The sequence below is a fragment of the Ursus arctos genome, unplaced genomic scaffold, assembly GCF_023065955.2.
Source record: "Ursus arctos isolate Adak ecotype North America unplaced genomic scaffold, UrsArc2.0 scaffold_27, whole genome shotgun sequence".
Taxonomy (NCBI): Eukaryota; Metazoa; Chordata; class Mammalia; order Carnivora; family Ursidae; genus Ursus; species Ursus arctos.
Window position 1 is genome coordinate 31704289 of NW_026622952.1, and position 19337 is coordinate 31723625.

The window sequence follows — 19337 nt, forward strand, 5'->3', positions numbered from 1 at the left end:
TTTTTATCACACACTAGCTTTTTACCTGGTTACCAAAAGCAGTCAGAACTTCTCTGCATGGAAACCCTTCACACATTCTATTCCTCAGTCAAAGGTCACTGTACCATCTGTGTTGGGCTAACTTCTGCTCAATATTGTGGTTCCAGCTTAAATATCACCTCGGAGAAGCACTCTCTGGCCTCCCTTTCAAATTAGATTTTCCCATTGTATTACCTCATAAGATCTTATATTTTTAATAATACTTATTTCCTAATTTTATGTTTATTTCTACCCTCATTTTTTTCCACATAAGGTTAACCTGAGATCAAGTCATACACATTATCTTACATATCACCCTCTCCTCAGTATCTGCACTTAACTAATATTTAATGAATGAATACATGAATAAATGAATGAGTGAATAAACAACCAAATGAACAATGAAGACTATCTGGAATAATTTAGAACTTCAACTGAAGGTATCAAAAGAGGAAGCTTATCAAGAGCAAGAAAGAAAATCTCATTGGCAAGTCTTACAAATAAATGCCACTAAAAATTTGATAGACATGTTTGTATGCTTGACAATTCAGTATATACTTATTCCCATGTATCTTCAGACTTTTCTTAAATTTGTGATTGTCAAAAGAGAGGAAGTATTGATCTCATCAAAGCTAGTCTCCAAATGCATCTGTGAAGGACAGACACGAGAGAGCCCATCTTAGGGACTGTGATGGATTGGATTCTCTTAAAATACAGACATATTAGATGCCTTCCAGACATAACTAAAAGGCAAGTGGAGTTCGGAGGGAAAAGATAAACAGAATAAACACACAGAAACAGGAGTCTCAGAGTTCACCTCAAACATTTTTTTTTCCTACTTTTTAACCCCATTAGATAATGACAAATGGGACAAAGATGAAAAGGAGGGAGTGGTGGGAAGGAGGCAGGGACAGATGCCATAACCGACATCAGATGAGCGTTCTGTATCCATTCTCATTTTGTGTGACTAGTTTCATAATGTGAGAGACATATTAATGACAATGATGACGATGATGATAAAAGTTAACCCTGTACAGTACTTATGGTGAGCCTACACTGTCCTAAGTGGTTTTCATTTTAGTAATACATTAAAATGTCACAACACCGTGTGTTACATGGTGGAACATTTTACATGGAGGAAACTGGATTACTAATTCTACATAAATATTAGATTTATTTTATCTATAGTAAAATTAATAAAATTTTGACAAAGTTGATCTTTGGATCTTGAGCAAACATGTGTTTAAATGACAAAAGTGTTTAAATGGCATTTAAACAAAAATAGGTCAAATATAATGAAATTGAAAAGTGTACTCTGATTCCCTTTACCCAGGATGTCATGGAATCATTAATAGTCACTTCAATATCTTATTTTTGCAAAGACCATAAATGTTAAAACATTGTACCTCTAAGCTCTCAGAGAAAAAGCTATTTAACCTTCTAAATCAATGCCCAAACTTTCTGTAGTATTGGGCACTGACACATCTTTTCTGTGAATGTATAAAATCAAAGAATCTTGGAACCTGAGATAATTCTGCTTTGTAAGGTTTAAAGGTTAAAGGCATAGAATGATCTAAGTATTTAGAAGAGTAAAAGAGTGTTTTCTGAAGCAAAGAAATCACTCTAAGTTATTCAAGGCTTCCTTTTCCTCAGGGCAGCTTAAATAATTGGATTCATGGCTATCTGAATCACTGGCAGGGGGTAGAGAGGAACTAATGTCATTTTTTATATTCATCCTAAAATATTTGCTCCACTTTATTATGTCATTTAAAAATAAATTCTTTGATAGAATTAAATACTAAATATGCAAAGTAGGATCTCAGGCAAACTATTTTTACACTAATGTAAAGGAAATTACATAAACTTCCTGTAACATAAACTGTATAAGTTTAAGCCAGGTTATCACTTATTCATTGATTATTTAGGACAGTTTATTTATAATCATCTATACATTTAACTCATACCTTTATAAGACTGATATTACCATTTAATAAGACAAATACCATATCTAACACTATCCTGAATTCTTTATTTTGATATATTTTTTCCTATGTTAGCTGCTAACTAGTGAACAACATTCCAGCTATCATAAGATATAATAAGGGTTGGGTAAACAATTACAAGATTAAGGTGAAATATTTACAGAATAAGCTTGACTATCACAGTGTTTCTATATGTCAATATCAGAATAACAGTGGTATCTCTCCAGATTTATTAGTTAATTCACGTAATATAAAATTTTGTACAAAGTTTGAAGTTAGGTTAACATATTAGGGATTGTTGATGAGATTAAATACATAAAAAGAAATACTGACTTTTACATCAAGGATATAATCTAGTATAAAGAGGTAGTTTTTCTCAATGGAAAGAAATTATTATTGATAAGCTTAGTAAAACAATAGTTGGTACTAATTCTTAAATAGAGAAAGACAAGTTAAGATTAAAAAAAAAAAAACTTAAGAGAAAAAGATAACTGAGGGGTGCCTGGTTGGCTCAGTCCGTTAAGGGTCTGACTCTTGGTTTTGGCTCAGGTCATGATCTCAGGGTGGTGAGATCGAGCCCTGAATTAGGCTCACCACCCAGTTGGAAGTCTGCAGAATATTATCTCACTCTCACTCTCCCTCTGCTCCTCCCTCTGCTTGTGCTCTCTCAAATAAACAAATAAAATCTTAAAAAAAAAAAAAGATAACTGGACTGATAACAAAAAAGTCAAAGGAAAAAAACCCTTAAACTAGAGCCAATACCATCCCTTTGTTTAAATTTTAGTTAACATACAGTGCAACATTGGTTTCAAAAGAATTCAGTGATTCATTACTTCCGTACAACACTCAGTGCTCATCACAAGTGCCCTCCTTAATCCCCATAACCCATTTAGACCATCCCCAACCACCTCTCTCCATGAACCCTGTTTGTTCTCTATAGTTATGTTTTTTTTCCCTCTCTCCTCTCTTCCCCCCTTCCAATCTGTTCATCTGTTTCGTTTCTTAAAATCCACATATGAGTGAAATCATATCAATACCATCTAATTTTAACAGCGGAAAACAAGGTATTTGCAAGGATCATAGGAAGCAACATTAATGCTTATGCCCAGATCCTTGAAATGACTATCCTCCTAACTCCTGATAGACTGTCTGCAGGTACCAGAATTTGAAGAAGATAATCGTGTGCTTATCTAGTTGGTGATTTGATAAGAAGAGTAGCTCTGGAAACAACTGGTCATGTTACCAAGAAAATGTTGGGTATGTAAGCACTTTTATGCTGCTTGTTACATATGAATCAGAAGAATACATCCATATCCTGCTCAATTGGTCATACCAGGCCAAGAGGGAATAAAATCCAAGTAATAAGACTGGTGCAATATTTCTATCTCCTGTTACTCTGAAAATGCCAGAAATGTCATGATTACTCACAGAGGTCCTTCTTGTAATACTGAACCTCACCAAAAATCCCGATGTCACGCAATCAAATATGTGGCTTGCGGTAAAGATCAATTTTTTTGGCCACTTTATAGTTTATAAAATGGATTTTACTGGATTTGGAGTGTTAATTACTGCTATAATACATGCCAAATCTCTGTATATTACACATACATGTAGTTATAGTATTACTGATTAGGTACAAAAAGATTGTTTTAACCTCAAAGTGTTAAATAGTTCCTATAAATATTTAAAAACTAAAGGAAAAGTCTGAGGAACCTGATTATAAAGCAGAAGAACTATTACAGAGGCTTTCCAAATATTATTTTTTACTCTACTGATTATGCAATAAACATTTTTATGATCTTTTATATAAAAGAAAATTGTGGGTTTGGCACAATATTTTAAAGACTAATGTTTGTAATTTGAAATTTACAGAGTTGTGTATTTCTCACTCATTGGCATTTAATATATTTTAAAAGGGTTTAGAAGTGAATTGGGGATCATTTCACATTTCCAAACCACTGTACTGTATTAAGCACGTAGCTTATTTCCTTAATTATAAATTTAAACAAATAGAAAATTGATAACACCTAGCTTAACCAAGGTGAATAGAGTAAGTAGAATTATTTTACATTAAGGAAAGAAATATAATCTAAAGCTAAGCCATTATAAGACGATCTAGAAATTATTAATTTAAAGAGAATTAAAAATCATTAAACTTTAAATATTAAATTTAAAGTTTACCAGAGAGTGTCTTAAATACCCAAAGACACTGAGATAATTTCTTTAATAATAGAAAAACAATAAATGGCTCAGTTTCTTTTCACAGTGAGTATATACACAGTGAATGTCTGGGTGGGGCTTTAATGTACCCACATTAGGACACTGAGCAGAATGGACCAGGAACTCCTTTGAAATGCAGATCTAGCATATAATAGTTGCCCATCCTATTTGTATGTTAAAACATAAGAATTTCCTGAGGACGTAAAATTAAAGAATCAAGTTGACATAGAATGAAATTCGATGCAGAGATTAAATAAGCAAATCCTTTTGGCATATCCTAAGGGAACATGAATTTGGTTCTTAATGGGAAAAAGTCAATGTATTTGGGCATCATCCAGGGAATAAGCTTTGTAGAGAAAGAAATTGTAGGGCTCAATATTCTATGATATAACTTGTGCACTTCTAAAAATTTGAGAACTATGAACTTGAACTTCTTGAGATAAAGCACTATAAAAAAAATCAATAAGTACAAGTCAAATATAATTGTAACCCTAGGGATTCTGGGGGAAAAATAGAAGAAAGTCCACTCTGTTCAAGATTCCAACTATTAATTTTAAAATCATAATAGTAGTTGGCAACAACAGTTAAAAGGAAATGATGTCAAACTCAACAACTCAGAGTACCACCTTGAGCTCAGGAGGTTGGGTAGGAACTTGCAATATACGTGGAAAACCAAAATGCCTGCAACAGAACATATAAGCTACTTTGAAATCTGTGAGAGATTTTATTTAAAAAAAGTTAGGTCAGGTGAGAGCCTAGAAATATGATGGAAGAAGTCAAGGATGAAAGAATATTATTATTTTTTAACATTTTATTACCCATACCCAGGTCTTGAATATATAAAAGTTACCCAAGCAGAAATTATGCAAGACTTAGTTAGAAATAAAACTATAGCTTAAATATTCTAATTTCATATTTTCCATAAAAAAACGTGAATAAAAATGGGAATTACTACCCAGAGTTCTATTCTCAGGATGTGGCAATTCAAAGACACCTGTAGATATGTAGTCAAGAATTGAAATTTTTAAAAAAATAACAATTTCCTTGAAATAATTATCAATAATAAAGTAATACCAGAACTTTCTAAAACAGAAAAAAAAAGAGGAAAAGAACAATAAAACCTTTGTGAATATTTGTCTGTTGCTGGATATTCACTGTTACGGGCTTAATTATGTGCCCTCCAATATTCATATGTTGAAGCCTCAACATCCAGTACCTCAGAATGTGACTGAATTTGGGAAGGGGACCTTTAAAGGAGTGACTGAGTTAAAATGAGACCATTAGTGTGGGCCCTATTCTAGTTGGACTGGTGTCCCTATAAGAGGAAATTTGGACACACAAAGACACCAGAGATGCATGCACACAAAAGAAAGACCATGTGAGGACACAACAGGAAGGCAGTGGCCACCTAGAAGCCAAGCAGATAGGCCTCAGAAGAAACCACACCTGCTGACATTTTGAGCTTGGACTTGGGCCTTCCAAATTATGAGAAAATAAATGTATGTTGTTTAAGCCACCCAGCCTATAGCATTTTGTTATGGCAGCTCCAGCAAACTAATGCACCCAAATACAGTTGAAACTTGTTATTCACAGAAATTATTCTCTATAAAGTTGCTGTAAACACTGAATTAGAGAATCCTGGACCATTAGTCCTAGGGGAATTACAGGGTAAGTTTCCTGCAAGTCTCTGGTCATTACATTTTCATCAACTGGTCACTATATAACACTGTTTTACATATATGTCTGTTTAAAGACACCCATTTTAATATTATTGTTGATTCTTTAACATTAAACACATGGCCAACAACACTATAACTCATGCCTAAATAAAGCTCGTCTAACATGTATTATCTCCATGAGGCACATCACGGCCGTCTTGTGCTTAGGAACACCGGACAGCACTTCAGCACTATCCTTTGGGGCATTTCACAGTGAAATCACCAACAAAAAGCAAATAAATATGAAAAATGTAGCACTACCTAGACCATGAAAAGGACACTTGTTTACAGTATGAAAGGTGAGACAGGAATGCAGAACTTCACCTTATTTAGTCTCAGCTGACAATGTGCATACTGGGTGACAAATATTTTGCCACTCTGTGCATACTCGAAATGCCATGACAGTGCCAAAAATATTAATTTGGGGGATACAAATAAATTTCAGAGAGTGAGAAAATTCCCTAATATGGACTCCATTAACATGAATTTTTCTCTCTCTTTTTTTAAAGATTTTATTTATTTATTTGACAGAGATAGAGACAGCCAGTGAGAGAGGGAACACAAGCAGGGGGAGTGGGAGAGGAAGAAGCAGGCTCATAGCGGAGGAGCCTGATGTGGGGCTCGATCCCATAATGCCCGGATCACGCCCTGAGCCGAAGGCAGATGCTTAACCAATGTGCCACCCAGGAGCCCCGAATTTTTCTCTTTCAATGCCAGCCTTGCCATCTAACACCTGTCATCCATGTCATGTAATGTGTACTCAGGAAGCCACCTCCCCCCCCTGTGCTGACAGCAGAAATAAATGTGCTATTTAAAAGACAGCTAGTAGGAAAAGGTCACAGGACTTCTGGGAAAGACGGTAGAGTAGGAGGACCCTAAGGCTCACCTCATCCACAGATCCAACTAGATAACATCTCCATTAGTGTAAAAAAACAAGAAAAAGACCATAGCTAAATGTAGAGAAGAGACCATATCAAAGAAAGTAGGAAGAGCAGAGACACACCTGGGCCCCAAGTGACTCATAGAACTGTTCCTGGAAGGGAGGGACACCAAGGACATCCTGAATGGAGAGGAGCAGACTCCATGCCAAGCACAGAGGATCCGCACTGGGAAGATGAATCCTCATAACATTTGGCTTTGAAAACTGGAGGGGCCTAATTTCATTAGTTCTTACAATCAGCAGGGCTTAACACCTGGAACTTTAAAAATAAAGTGTCTGGGCTCTGGGAGAGTCAGAAGGCAAGAAGAAACAGAGCCCCACCCTTAAAGAGACCAAGCACAAAAAACAGTCCCATTGAGGTACAGCATAAAAGGAATAGTTTGAAAAAAATACCTGGGGTATAGGAGGGAGATTTGTTTACTAATCTCAGAGCATGTGCTGGAAAGGCAGGGATCTTTGGGAGACTTCTTCAACAATAAAAGAACTGACAGGCACCATTTCCCTTCCCTACCCCCCCAACCTAGATACAGGAATACCTGCGGGAACCAGCTCTACTGGAACACTCTCCACCTAGCTTGCTAAGGACACCAACTGTCCCTGAGCACCTCTGCAGATCCACCCCCTCCAAACATGGCTGCCTTGGCAGGAGGTTTTCCCAGGTGGCAGCAGCTCCCCTCCCTCAGTGGACAAGCAAGACCTTGATGGCACCACATGCTCTGCCTCCATGTTCTTCTGCAGACTCCCACTTGGGCCCTGAGGCGGGAGTTGCCTAAAGTGGCTCCAAGTCCCCTCTCACAGCAGACAGGGCAAGCCTTGCTAACACCGCAAGTCCCACATTCTCCTGCAAGCTCACCTTTGGCAGGAGTTCATCCAAAGCAGCGCCAGAAGTGTGGCAGTGTGCAAGCTGCCCCAACAGGGAGCAGCACCACTCCAAAGTGATTCTTGCCTCAGGGAGACGGGAAGATCACCACACATGCCAATCCATCAACTTATTATAGATTGCTTATTATGTTACGCATAAGATGTTGTATAAGGTTAGTGGAAACCACAAATCAAAAACAGATAATAGCTTTACAAAAAAATAGAGAGGAATCCACGTATATCACTAAAGAAAGCCAGCAAACTATGAGAGACAAGAGCAAGAGAAGAAAGGAAGAGAGAATAACTACAAAAACAACCAGCAACAAAATGGCAATAAGTACATAGCTATCAATAATTACTTTGAATGTAAATGGACTAAATGCTCCAATCAAAAGACACAGTGTGACGGAATGAATAAAATAACAAAACCCATCTATATGCTGCCTACAAGAGACTCATTTCAGACCTAAGGGCACAGGCAGAATGAAAGTGAAGGGATAGAAAAACTTTTATCATGCAAATGGAAGTGAAAATAAGGCCAGGATATCAATACTTATATTAGACAAAATAGACTTTAAAACAGATTGTAACAAGAGACAAATAAGAACACCATATAATCATAAAGGGAACAATCCAACAATATAACAATTATAAATATTTACGCACCCAACATGGGAAGACCCAGATACATAAAGCAGCTGATAACAAACTTAAAGGAACTATTTGACAGTAATACAATAATAGCAGGGAAACAGAAAAGCCCACTTCATCAATGGATAGATCATCCAAACAGAAAATCAACAAGGAAACATTGGCTTTGAATGACACATTGGACCAGAAGGATCTAACAGATATATTCAGAACATCCCTTCCTAAACAACAAAAAATACATTTTTTCAAAGTGTACATGGAACATTCTCCAGAACAGATCATATGTTAGCCCACAAAACAAGTCTGAACAAATTCCAAAAGACCAAAGTTATACCATGCATCTTTTCCAAACATAATGTTATGAAACTTGAAATCAACCACAAGAAAAAATCTGGAAGAACACAAATACATAGAGGTTAAATAACATGTTAATAAACCACGAATGGGTCAACTGGGATATCAAAGAGGAAATCAAAAAAAATACATGGAGACAAATGAAAATGAAAATACAATCATCCAAAATCTTTGAGATGCAGCAAAAACTGTTCTTAGAGGGAAGTATACAGCAATACAGGCTTACTTTAAGAAGCAAGAAAACTCTTAAGTAAACAATCTAACCTTGTACCCATAGGACCTAGAAAAAGAACAACAAACAAACAAACAAAAAAAAAAACCAGGATAAGGAAGGAAAAGATAAAGATTAGAGCAGAAATAAATGAAATAGACACTATAAAAATTAATAATAATGAAACCAGGAGCTGGTTCCTTGAAAAAAAAAAAAGTCAACAGAATTGATAAACCTTAGACAGAATCATCAAAAAAAAAAGTGGGGGGGACTCAAATACACAAAGTCACGAATGAAAGAGGAGAAATAACAACACCACAGAAATATAAAGGAGTGTAAGAAAATATTATGAAAAATTATATGCCAAAAAATTGGAAAATTTAAAAGAAATGGATAAATGCCTAGAAACATTTAACCCTACAAAAATTGAGCCAGGAAGAAATAGAAAATTTGAACAGATCCATTACAGCAAGGCCACTGCATTAATATTCAAAACCTCCCAACAAACAAAAGTCCAGGACCAGATGGCTTCACAGATGAATTCTACCAAACATTTAAGGAAGAATTAACACCTATTCTTCTCAAACTATTCTAAATAAATAAATAAATAAATAAATAAATAAATAAATAAAGGAGAAAAACTTCCAAATTCATTCTATGAGGCCAGCATTACCATGATACCAAAACCAGATAAAGACACCACAAAAAAGAGAGAACTACAGGCCAATATCTCTGATGAACATAGATGCAAAAAACCTCAATAAAATACTAGTGAATCGAATCCAACAATGCATTAAAAACATCATTCACTGCCAGTAAGTGGGAGTCATTCCTAGGATGCAATGGTGAACAAGAGTTGCAAATCAATTAATTTAATACATCCCATCAATAAGAGAAAGAATGAAAACCATATGATTTCAATGCAGAAACAAACATGTGATAATGCACAACATCCATTCACAAAAACCCTCAGGAAAGTAGTTTTTTGTTTGTTTTTTTTTAAGATTTTATTTATTTATCTGACAGAAACAGCCAGTGAGAGAGGGAACACAAGCAGGGGGAGTGGAGAGGAAGAAGCAGGCTCCTAGCGGAGGAGCCTGATGTGGGGCTCGATCCCAGAACGCTGGGATCACGCCCTGAGCCGAAGGCAGAGGCTTAACGACTGCACCACCCAGGCACCCCATCAGGAAAGTAGTTTTAAAGGGAACATACTTCAACATAATAAAGATCATGTACGAAAAACCCACAGCTAATATCATACTCAGTAGTGAAAAACTGAGAGCTTTTCCTCCGTGGTCAGGTACAAGACAAGGATGTCCAATCTCACTGCTTTTATTCAACATAGTACTGGAAGTCCTAGTCACAGCAATCAGACAAGGAAAAAGAAATAAAAGGCATCCAAAATGGTAAGGAAGAAGTAAAACTTTCAGTATTTGCAAATGACATGATACTATATACAGAAAACCAAAGACTCCACCAAAAACCAACTAGAACTGATAAATGAATTCTGTAAGGTCACAGGATACAAAATCAATATACAGAAATCCATTGCATTTCCATACACTTATAAGGAAGTAGCAGAAAGAAAAAAAAAGTAAGAAAATAATCCCATTTACAGTTGCACCAAAAAGAATCAAGTACCTAGGAACAAACATAACCATAATGGTGAAAGACCTTATTCTGAAGCTACAAAACACTGATGAAACAAATTGAAGAGGACACAAATGGAAAGATATTCCATGCTCATGGGCTGGAAGAATAAATATTGTTAAAATGTCCATCCTACTCAAAGCCATCTACAGATATAAGGCACTCCCTATCAATACCAACAGCATTTTTCACGGAGGTAGAACAAGCAATCCTAAAATTTGTATGGAACCACAAAAGTCCCTGAATAGACAAAGCAATCTTGAAAAAGAAAAGCAAAGCTTGAGGCATCACAATTCCAGACTTCAAGTTATATTACAAAGCTGTAGTGATGAGAACAGTATGGTACTGGCACAAAAATAGACATCTAGATCAGTGGAACAGAATAGAAAACCGAGAAATGAACCCACAACTATATGGTCAATTAATCTTTGACAAAGCAGGAAAAAGTATCCAAAGGGAAAAAGTCTCTTCGACACATGGTGCTGGGAAAACTAAACAGTTATGTGCAAAAAAATGAAACTGGACAAAATTCTCACACCACACACAAAAATAAACTCAAAATGGATTAAAGACCTAAATGTGAGATCTGAAACATAAAATCTTAGTAGAGAGCACAGGCAGTAATTTCTCTAACATTGGCCAAAGCAACATTTTTCTAGATATGTCTACTGAGGCATGGGAAGCAAAAGCAAAAAATAAACTATTGGGACTACATCAAAATTAAAACTTCTTCACAGCGAAGGAAAAAATCAACAAACTTGATGGTTACCTGAAGGGAGGTGGGTGGGCAGAGGAGCGAAATAGGTGAAGGGGATTAAGAGTACATGTACTGTGATGAGCCCTCAGCAATGTACAGAATTATTGAAGTGTACACCTGAAAAATATTGTACACCTGAAACTAATATAAATCTGTATGCTAATTATACTGGGATTAAAACTAAAATTTAATAAACTTTAATATAAATACTGTAAAAAACAAACAAGAAAAAATAATAAAAAACAACTAGTACTCAATGACAGGTTATTTCATATTATCATTGCATTTTATGGGTAAGTTGCAGGTATGGAATTAGTTCACCCAGTTCCGTTTACTTGTGTTTTAAATTGCTTGTTGCTCTGACTCCCTGGGGTTTTGACTCCTCTATGCTTCTCTTCAGGCTTCTGTGAGATTCTTAGGTTCAACTCTGAAGCAAATAGAAGAACCTTCTCTTTAGAACTTTGAAACTATCTCAGACACTAATTACCAGGTTTTGTTTCCTTGCGATTCCATAACATATCCCATTCAAGAAAAAGAATAAATTACAGAATAATCAATATATCACAATATAGACAATAGATGTTAACTATTAATACTGCAAACATAAAGAAATTACTCTAACATTTTAATTTATTGCTTCAGTTTTATTATTATTCTTGGTGCAATTGTATTCTCATACTCTTCTCTTGGTCACTTACTTCTATGGTTTATAAAATGTTATTTAATAAGAATATTTGATTATTTCATATATATGAAATAATTCTAGTTCTCCTAAGTAAAATAGTATATTAATCTTTTTAAATCTTTTTCCATTTTCATTATTTTGAAAGGTTCTACACTATAATCATAAGTGTGGTTTAATCTCTCTCACAGGTAACTTAAAAAGATATTCTAGTCATGATCAGGTTTCCTTTGATCCACTAGGATCTTTATCAGGCTACTATTTTCTTGAAGTCTTTGATACTGGAAAAGCTATTCAAAAGTAATTTTATTTTCTAGAACTTCAATGTGAGAATCAAAGATTAAAACCTCTAATTAGATGATAGCAACCAAACATCCATTTGAGTCTACTAAGCCCTCTTTTAAATTTCAGATAATTCTACCTTTAAATAAAAATATTGCTCATTCTGGGGTTTTTTTCTTTTTTTTTCTTTAAGATTTTATTCATTTATTTGACAGAGAGAGAGACAGACAGTGAGAGAGGGAATACAAGCAGGGGGAGTGGGAGAGGAAGAGCAGGCTCCCAGTGGAGAAGCCTGATATGGGGCTGGATCCCAGGACCCTGGGATCACGCCCTGAGCTGAAGGCAGATGCTTAACAACTGAGCCACCCAGGCGCCCCTATTCATTCTGTTTTAACAAAGATTCTGTTTTATCATTTTCTTACTTTAAGAAATTTATATAAATATAAATGAATATGAATTTATAGAATATGTTATTGTAGAATATGGATGTTAAATGAATATAAAATTGTTTCAGAATAACCATTACAAGAGGTCATGTAATTAGGAATAAAATGTCACTAAATACAGAATTGATTTTCAAAAATAATTTTAATATTGAAAAATATGTTACAAATGGAAATGGAAGTGATTAAAATAATTATTTCTGTAAACTGTTAACTGCTGGTTTCTAAGTTTATGTGGACATGTACTTTACACATTTTTAACTTTTGACTGCTTCACTTTTTCTGGTGAAGCCAGACAAATTACACAGATCATATTTTTTAAAAAGAGGCACTCTATTTTAAATAGAGACATACAGATTGTCGCTGTGTCACATCTTCTCTCCCTCTAGCAGGATTTCTTACCCTTAGTTTACTCACTACCTGGGCTTTTTGCCTCTCATACACTATCCAGCTTTTATTTACAGACAGAATTCTGTAGATTAATCTACTTGGAAAATCCTCATGATGTTCTTTGACTCGCTCATTAACCAACAATTCTTGCATACATCACGTAGGATATGGTCCAAATGAAATAAGGCAATTATAAGAAAGAGACAAAAGTAAGACTTGAACCCACATAATGACTGAGGCCACAGAACAAAAAATAAGGCATTCGACATGGCTAATTGGCCTGCCCAAAGATGGAACAAAAGTGCCTCATCCCTCTTGCTTTCTCATGACATCATCTCTGCCGTTGGCTCTATTCTTAGTAACAAATTCCCACTGCAACACAGTCAAACACACCTGTTTCTCAAGGGTCTGTTCTCTCCATTTTTCTAGATGAAAGCCCACAGAAATAGAGGGGTCTTTTCACTAAATTCTAATCTAATCTTCTGCAAATCACTGTAAATTTTATTTATTCAACTGGATCAGTAAAAATTCTAAATATTTTCAACAGATCTAAATGAGACCAATCCTCTTTTAAAAAACTGCAATATTCTTAGTCCATGGTAAAAACAGCCTTAACATTTAAGAAACAAAATATCCTAAGAAATTTAAGTTTCTTTGAAAAAATTTCTACCTTATGAATGAATACCTTAACAATAATACATTAGGCTGCTTTTTACATTAGGAGAAGACATAACATACAAAGATTTTATGTCAGTATCTAAAATTAGAGATGTAAAAACGTTTTTTTGCCTTTGTCTGAAGCCAAATCTATGTAGTAGATTTAGAAGTTTATGAAGCATGAGAGACTATGGACTCTGAGAAACAAACTGAGGGTTTCAGAGGGGAGGGGGGTGGGGGAATGGGATAGGCTGGTGATGGGTGGTGGTGAGGGCACGTATTGCATGGTTCACTGGGTGTTATACGCAACTAATGAATCATCGAACTTTACATCAAAAACCAGGGATGTACTGTACGGTGACTAACATAATATAATAAAAAAATATTATTATAATAAAAAAAAAGAGAACTTGCCTTCCTAGGCATTATGACATATACCAAAGCCATTTACATAAATTTTAAAATGGTGATAGTAGCCCAAGAAGAGATAAATAGCCCAATGGGACAGAATAGAGAGCTTTAAGATAGAATATATGTATACTGCACCAAGCATACCATAAAAGCAGTATGTCAATCAGTGGAGAAAGGACAGATTGCTTACTACATGCTGCTGTGAAAACCAGTTTATTATGAAGAAAAATTAAATTATTTCCACTTAACACCATACAAAAGGGCTCTGGATGGATTAAATGTCTAAATTTGAAAGGCAAAAGCATAGGGGCACATGGGAGGTTCAGTTGGTGAAGCATCTGCCTTTGACTTGGGTCATGATCCCAGGGTCCTGGGATCAAGTCCCTCATCGGGCTCCCTGCTGAGCCGGGAGCCTGCTTCTCCCTCTGCCTGCCACTCCCCCTGCTTGTGCGAGCACTCTAACAAATAAATAAATAAAATCTTTAAAAAAAATAAAAATTTAAAAAAAAAAGTTTATATTTTATTTGGTCTTGATTTTTTTTTTGAAAGGTCAAATATAGAATGTGATTAAGTATGGGGAAAGTTTCAGCTTGCCTAATAAAAAGAAAAAGCAGTATTTTAAAAGAATGTACCTTTTACATCTACCACATAAGAAAGAATTAAAAATAATTATAACCTTGTATAGTGTCATGGCAAAAAAAGCAAACTTCTAGTTGATTAGTAAAACCACAAATGGACATCGAACATTTTGGAAAGTATTTTAATAACAGGATCCAAGACCTACAAGTTGTTAACAACCATTCAACAAGGAATTTATTAAGGAAAGGGACATGTACATAGGATACAACAAAATGCTGAAATAGGTTGAAAGTCCAAAAGCAGAAGAGCTGTTAATTCTTGGTATATTTGCAGAATGAATCATCATTCACCAGTCATCAATATAATAGATCTTCAGATACTATATTTGAATATTGAGTGGGATTTTTTACTTCCTCTGAGTATGGAGATTAAGAGCTAAAACAAAGTAATATAAAGTGACTCTACTTTCTAAACTGAGCCTCAGATCAATAGAGCCAGGCATCCCCTCCAGAGTTCTCATGTCATAGTCTTTATTAAACATTCCTCTTTTGAATGTCATTTCTGTCTTTACTACTACAGATAGACCACACATTTTGCGATGAGGTTTCCAGTAGCCAAACGACGTTGATTCAATGGACTAAAATCACAAATGTAGCATGAAGTTTCTAATACTGGGTCCTAGGTCTAAGAGGTACTTGTCCCATGCATCTTCATAATGAAAGCTAGTTTAACTGATAAATAGTGAATAATATCTGTGTAGCAACATAGCAACTCGAAACGGTAATATTTGTTTTTCTTTTTCAATTCCAGTGTAGTTAATATATAGTGTTATACTAGTTTCAGGTGTACAGTATAGTGATTCAACAATTCCATACATTACTCAGTGCTCAAGATAAGCGTACTCTTAATCCCCTTCACCTGTTTCATCCATCTCTAGGACTCTTTTTAGTACCTGGCTTTTTCCTAGTCAATTTGATACATCCCATTGCTTTGAAGAGAACTAGGTTTGATTTGGAGGAAGCATAAAGACAAAAAAAAAGCTAGTGTTCCTTTTTTGTTTTCTATGTCTTCCAAACTGAATTTGTAAAGCCAAAAAGGAAGCCCTAAATAGTAGATTATAATAAAATATTACACAACTACAGAGGCAAAAAGAATAGAAGTGATCCTTCGGGCCATAACCACTGAGGCTAGAGAAAGAAGGGAGCAGGGTGGAGCTAACACTTGAGATGGCAGGAGGCTGAAGGGTAGGGGGCGTGGGAAGTAGGGAAAGAGCAGCCCTGGTGGAACCACTGAGGATGTAGAGTCCTCGCTGCAGGCTGCCAAGTACCACGTGGGGTCAGCCTGAGGGAAAGTCAGCAGCACTGCAGAGACTACAGTAATCCCCGCTAACCCCCGCATGTGCAGTTTCCATTTTCACAGTTTCCATCACCCACTGTCAGCCCCAGGTCAGGAGTAGATGATCTTCCTTCTGAGGAATCATCAAAAGATTGACAGTCACCCAGTGCTGCGTCACAATGCCTACATCATTCACCTCATTTCATCTCAACAGGATGGCGCTTCATTTCACATCATCACAAGAAGTGAGGGGGGGGAACAGGACAATCAGATATTTTGAGAGAAAGACCACATTCATACAGCATTTACTATTGTATATTGTTAACATTGTTTCATTTTATTATTGGTTATTATTATTGGTCTCTTATTGTGCCTAATTTATAAATTAAACTTTATCATAAGCGTGGGTGTATAGCAAAAAACATGGGTTCAGGGTCCGTATCATCCTTACTTCCAGGCATCCTCTGTGGATAAGAACTACTGGATAAGAATTTCACTATGCGAAGGAGCTATCTTAGCTGCATTTGTTAGTGACAGCCCTCACAGCTCACCTGTGGTGTTCTATGGAAATGGATTCCTGAGGTTGGAGGGAGGGGGCTGAACTGGGAATACAGTGTGGTGTTCTCTTGTTATTTGAGTAGTGGTGGTGTTTTTTTAACACCTGAAAGTTAGTGGTGATATGAAGTGCAAGTCTCCAAGATTTGTCCTTGAAAGTGGAACTGGACAGTGAAAAACCCTCATTCTTGACTATGAATGAAGGCATTTTAGAGGAAGAAAGTCCACAGACGTACTATGTTCTCCAGTGATGGCCAATCACAGCAAAGCTTGGGTACCTGGTAATGAGGGCTGGAGGCTGCATTACTGTGGCTGAGATTGTGCCCTACTGGCTGAGCAACCTTACCTGAAGAACCATCCTCAGGATAGCTACAGGAATAAATAATGCTACCGAGCATTCAGACAGTTGAAATGATACAAAGTAATACAATTTTGCCAAGTTTCCAAATAGCCTTTCCCCTAGTTTTGTTTTGTTTTGTTTTTTCCTTCTGAAGAGTCGTCCTCAATTTATAGAACAGCTGTTTTTCATTCCTCAAAGAATTGAGTTGCAACCTGACAGATATCAAGATGCCGACTCAGCAATCCAACTATATTATCTACCCTTTGCTTCTATGTATCAAGGAAAAGATCCTCAGCTAAGATAGAAATCAAAAGTCCCTATGTTCTAGATTTAGAGCAGTTTGTCTTTGGAATATTTTTCTTTCCCTCTGGGTATACAGTTTCATTTAGTTTAGGAGACAAGACATTAAAAAAAAAAAAAAAAAGTTCTGAACAGGCTCTGAATATCACCTTCTAATCTGGCCAACTTCTACCCATACAGCTAACTTTAAAAAAGCAAAACAAAACAAAGCAAAACAAAATCCCTTTGAAATATCTTGTCAGATTTCAGCTGTGGCAAACAGTAAAGTATTTGCGACCGTACTGAACAACCCCTGGACACAAGGCATCTCCAAAGAAGGTGCAAAAGATCCTACCACGCCAAGATCTAGAGCCACTCCCAAAGTTAAGCAAAAGAAACAAAGACAAAATAATTCCCCTGAGAGCCTGCAACAGTAGGTAGGACCCAAGCTTCATGCAAATGGAGTGCAACCATCACTTCTTTCTGGCCATATTGGTGAGGCTCCCAGCCTGACAGCTGCCAAGCCAAGTTCTCGGGATAGACAACAAGACAGACAAGGAGGTGATGGCTGCCCTTGGGAGAGAAAGGATCAACAAATAATGGGTCTAAACGTGGAAATGAAGAGACAAATTGAAATTTTACTTTTCTCTCTGCACCAGGCGCTAGAGTAATCCAGGAGAGCTCACTAGGGTAAATTCTCACCCTCCACCGGTTTCTGCCAGTTTTCCCAGGATCTCATCTGCTTTGAGCAAGCAGAGTTTATCATAGAGAATATAGCTTGTGTATCTACCAGAATTTGGTATTTTTCCATTAATTTCAATTTCAGTTTCCCGTTGGCTGTTTAAGGGAATAAGTAGTAGCAGTTTATCAAAGATTCCCTAAGATTCCTATCAATCATCCCATCAACCCTTGGAGGGGCCCATCCTGGGACCCTTCAAAGGTAGTATAGGAGCATCTATAAGACCACTAACTTGGTGGACTTTTGTTTATGATACTGTAGTCTACTTAGAGTGGAAGGCAATTCAGAGGATTAGTAGACTCCGAGGAATCGGGTAAAGGTGGAAAGAGGGGAGTAGTAGAAGTTACATCAGTCTTACAGTCTTTGTCTTAGGTACCCCTTGTGTCTTTTGATAAATCTTTCAATGAAATTATTTTGGAATTTTGAAGCTCTTGGAAGGTTTCTGCATGCCAGTTAAAACAACCCATTCTCTTTGTTGATTTGGGAGCCCTTGCATTCAAGGACATTTCTTAAATAAAGATCTTGTCTAATTAGAATGTTCCCCATAATGGCCATTGTAATTCTAGGTTGTCTTACTAAGGTTTTGCCATTTTTGTAAATATCGACAGTCTCCAGGATCACAGTTCTCAGATATCAAACAAGCCGTTATGACAGAAAGTGGCACAGTACACTCAATTCTTTGAAACTTGAGGACCCCATTCCTCTAGCTAAGACTTGGGTTTCTCTGACCTGAATTAATACCTAGGAAAGATATGCTGCCTGGCTGAGGATATTATGGTGTTCCCCAGTGCACTCTGTCTCACAGAAATTTTCCTGAGGTTGGCGGGGGGCCTGGTGTCAATCTAGCATGTTCCATGACCAACTTATCCTAACACAAGAAGTCTTAGAGCTAGGTGGTGAGCGCTCTAACAGCTCTGAAGCTCTCCACCAACCAATTTGATGACTTGGGCTTCCAAGATTCCCATTAGCAAAAGATTTATTATTCCTTTCACAAGATTTCTTATAGTGGTAGACACCTTGATGGCTTTTAATGGTCTGGCTTTTGCCCACTTTTTTTTTAAATTTTGATTTTGGTGGTCAAAACAGTCTCAATTTCCTGTGTTAATTATTTCTCCAAGTCCCTCTGTGATTTATGCTGTGGACTTACTCATGGTCATCACCACTTTTGGACACTGGAATTCCTTCTGAGTCCCCTCATGGTGCCACCCATTGCAGACTCCCAATTCCTGGCAACTTTCCAGGAATTTAATAAACTCCAGAACCTTTCTAGGGGCCCCAAAACC

General features: G+C 36.5%; 1 long non-coding RNA gene across 1 annotated transcript in view; it reads right to left on the minus strand.

Moving 5' to 3' along the window:
* Positions 1-19337, minus strand: part of LOC123001547 (uncharacterized) — a 56313-nt gene that overhangs the window by 31933 nt on the left and 5043 nt on the right. The window lies entirely within an intron of this gene.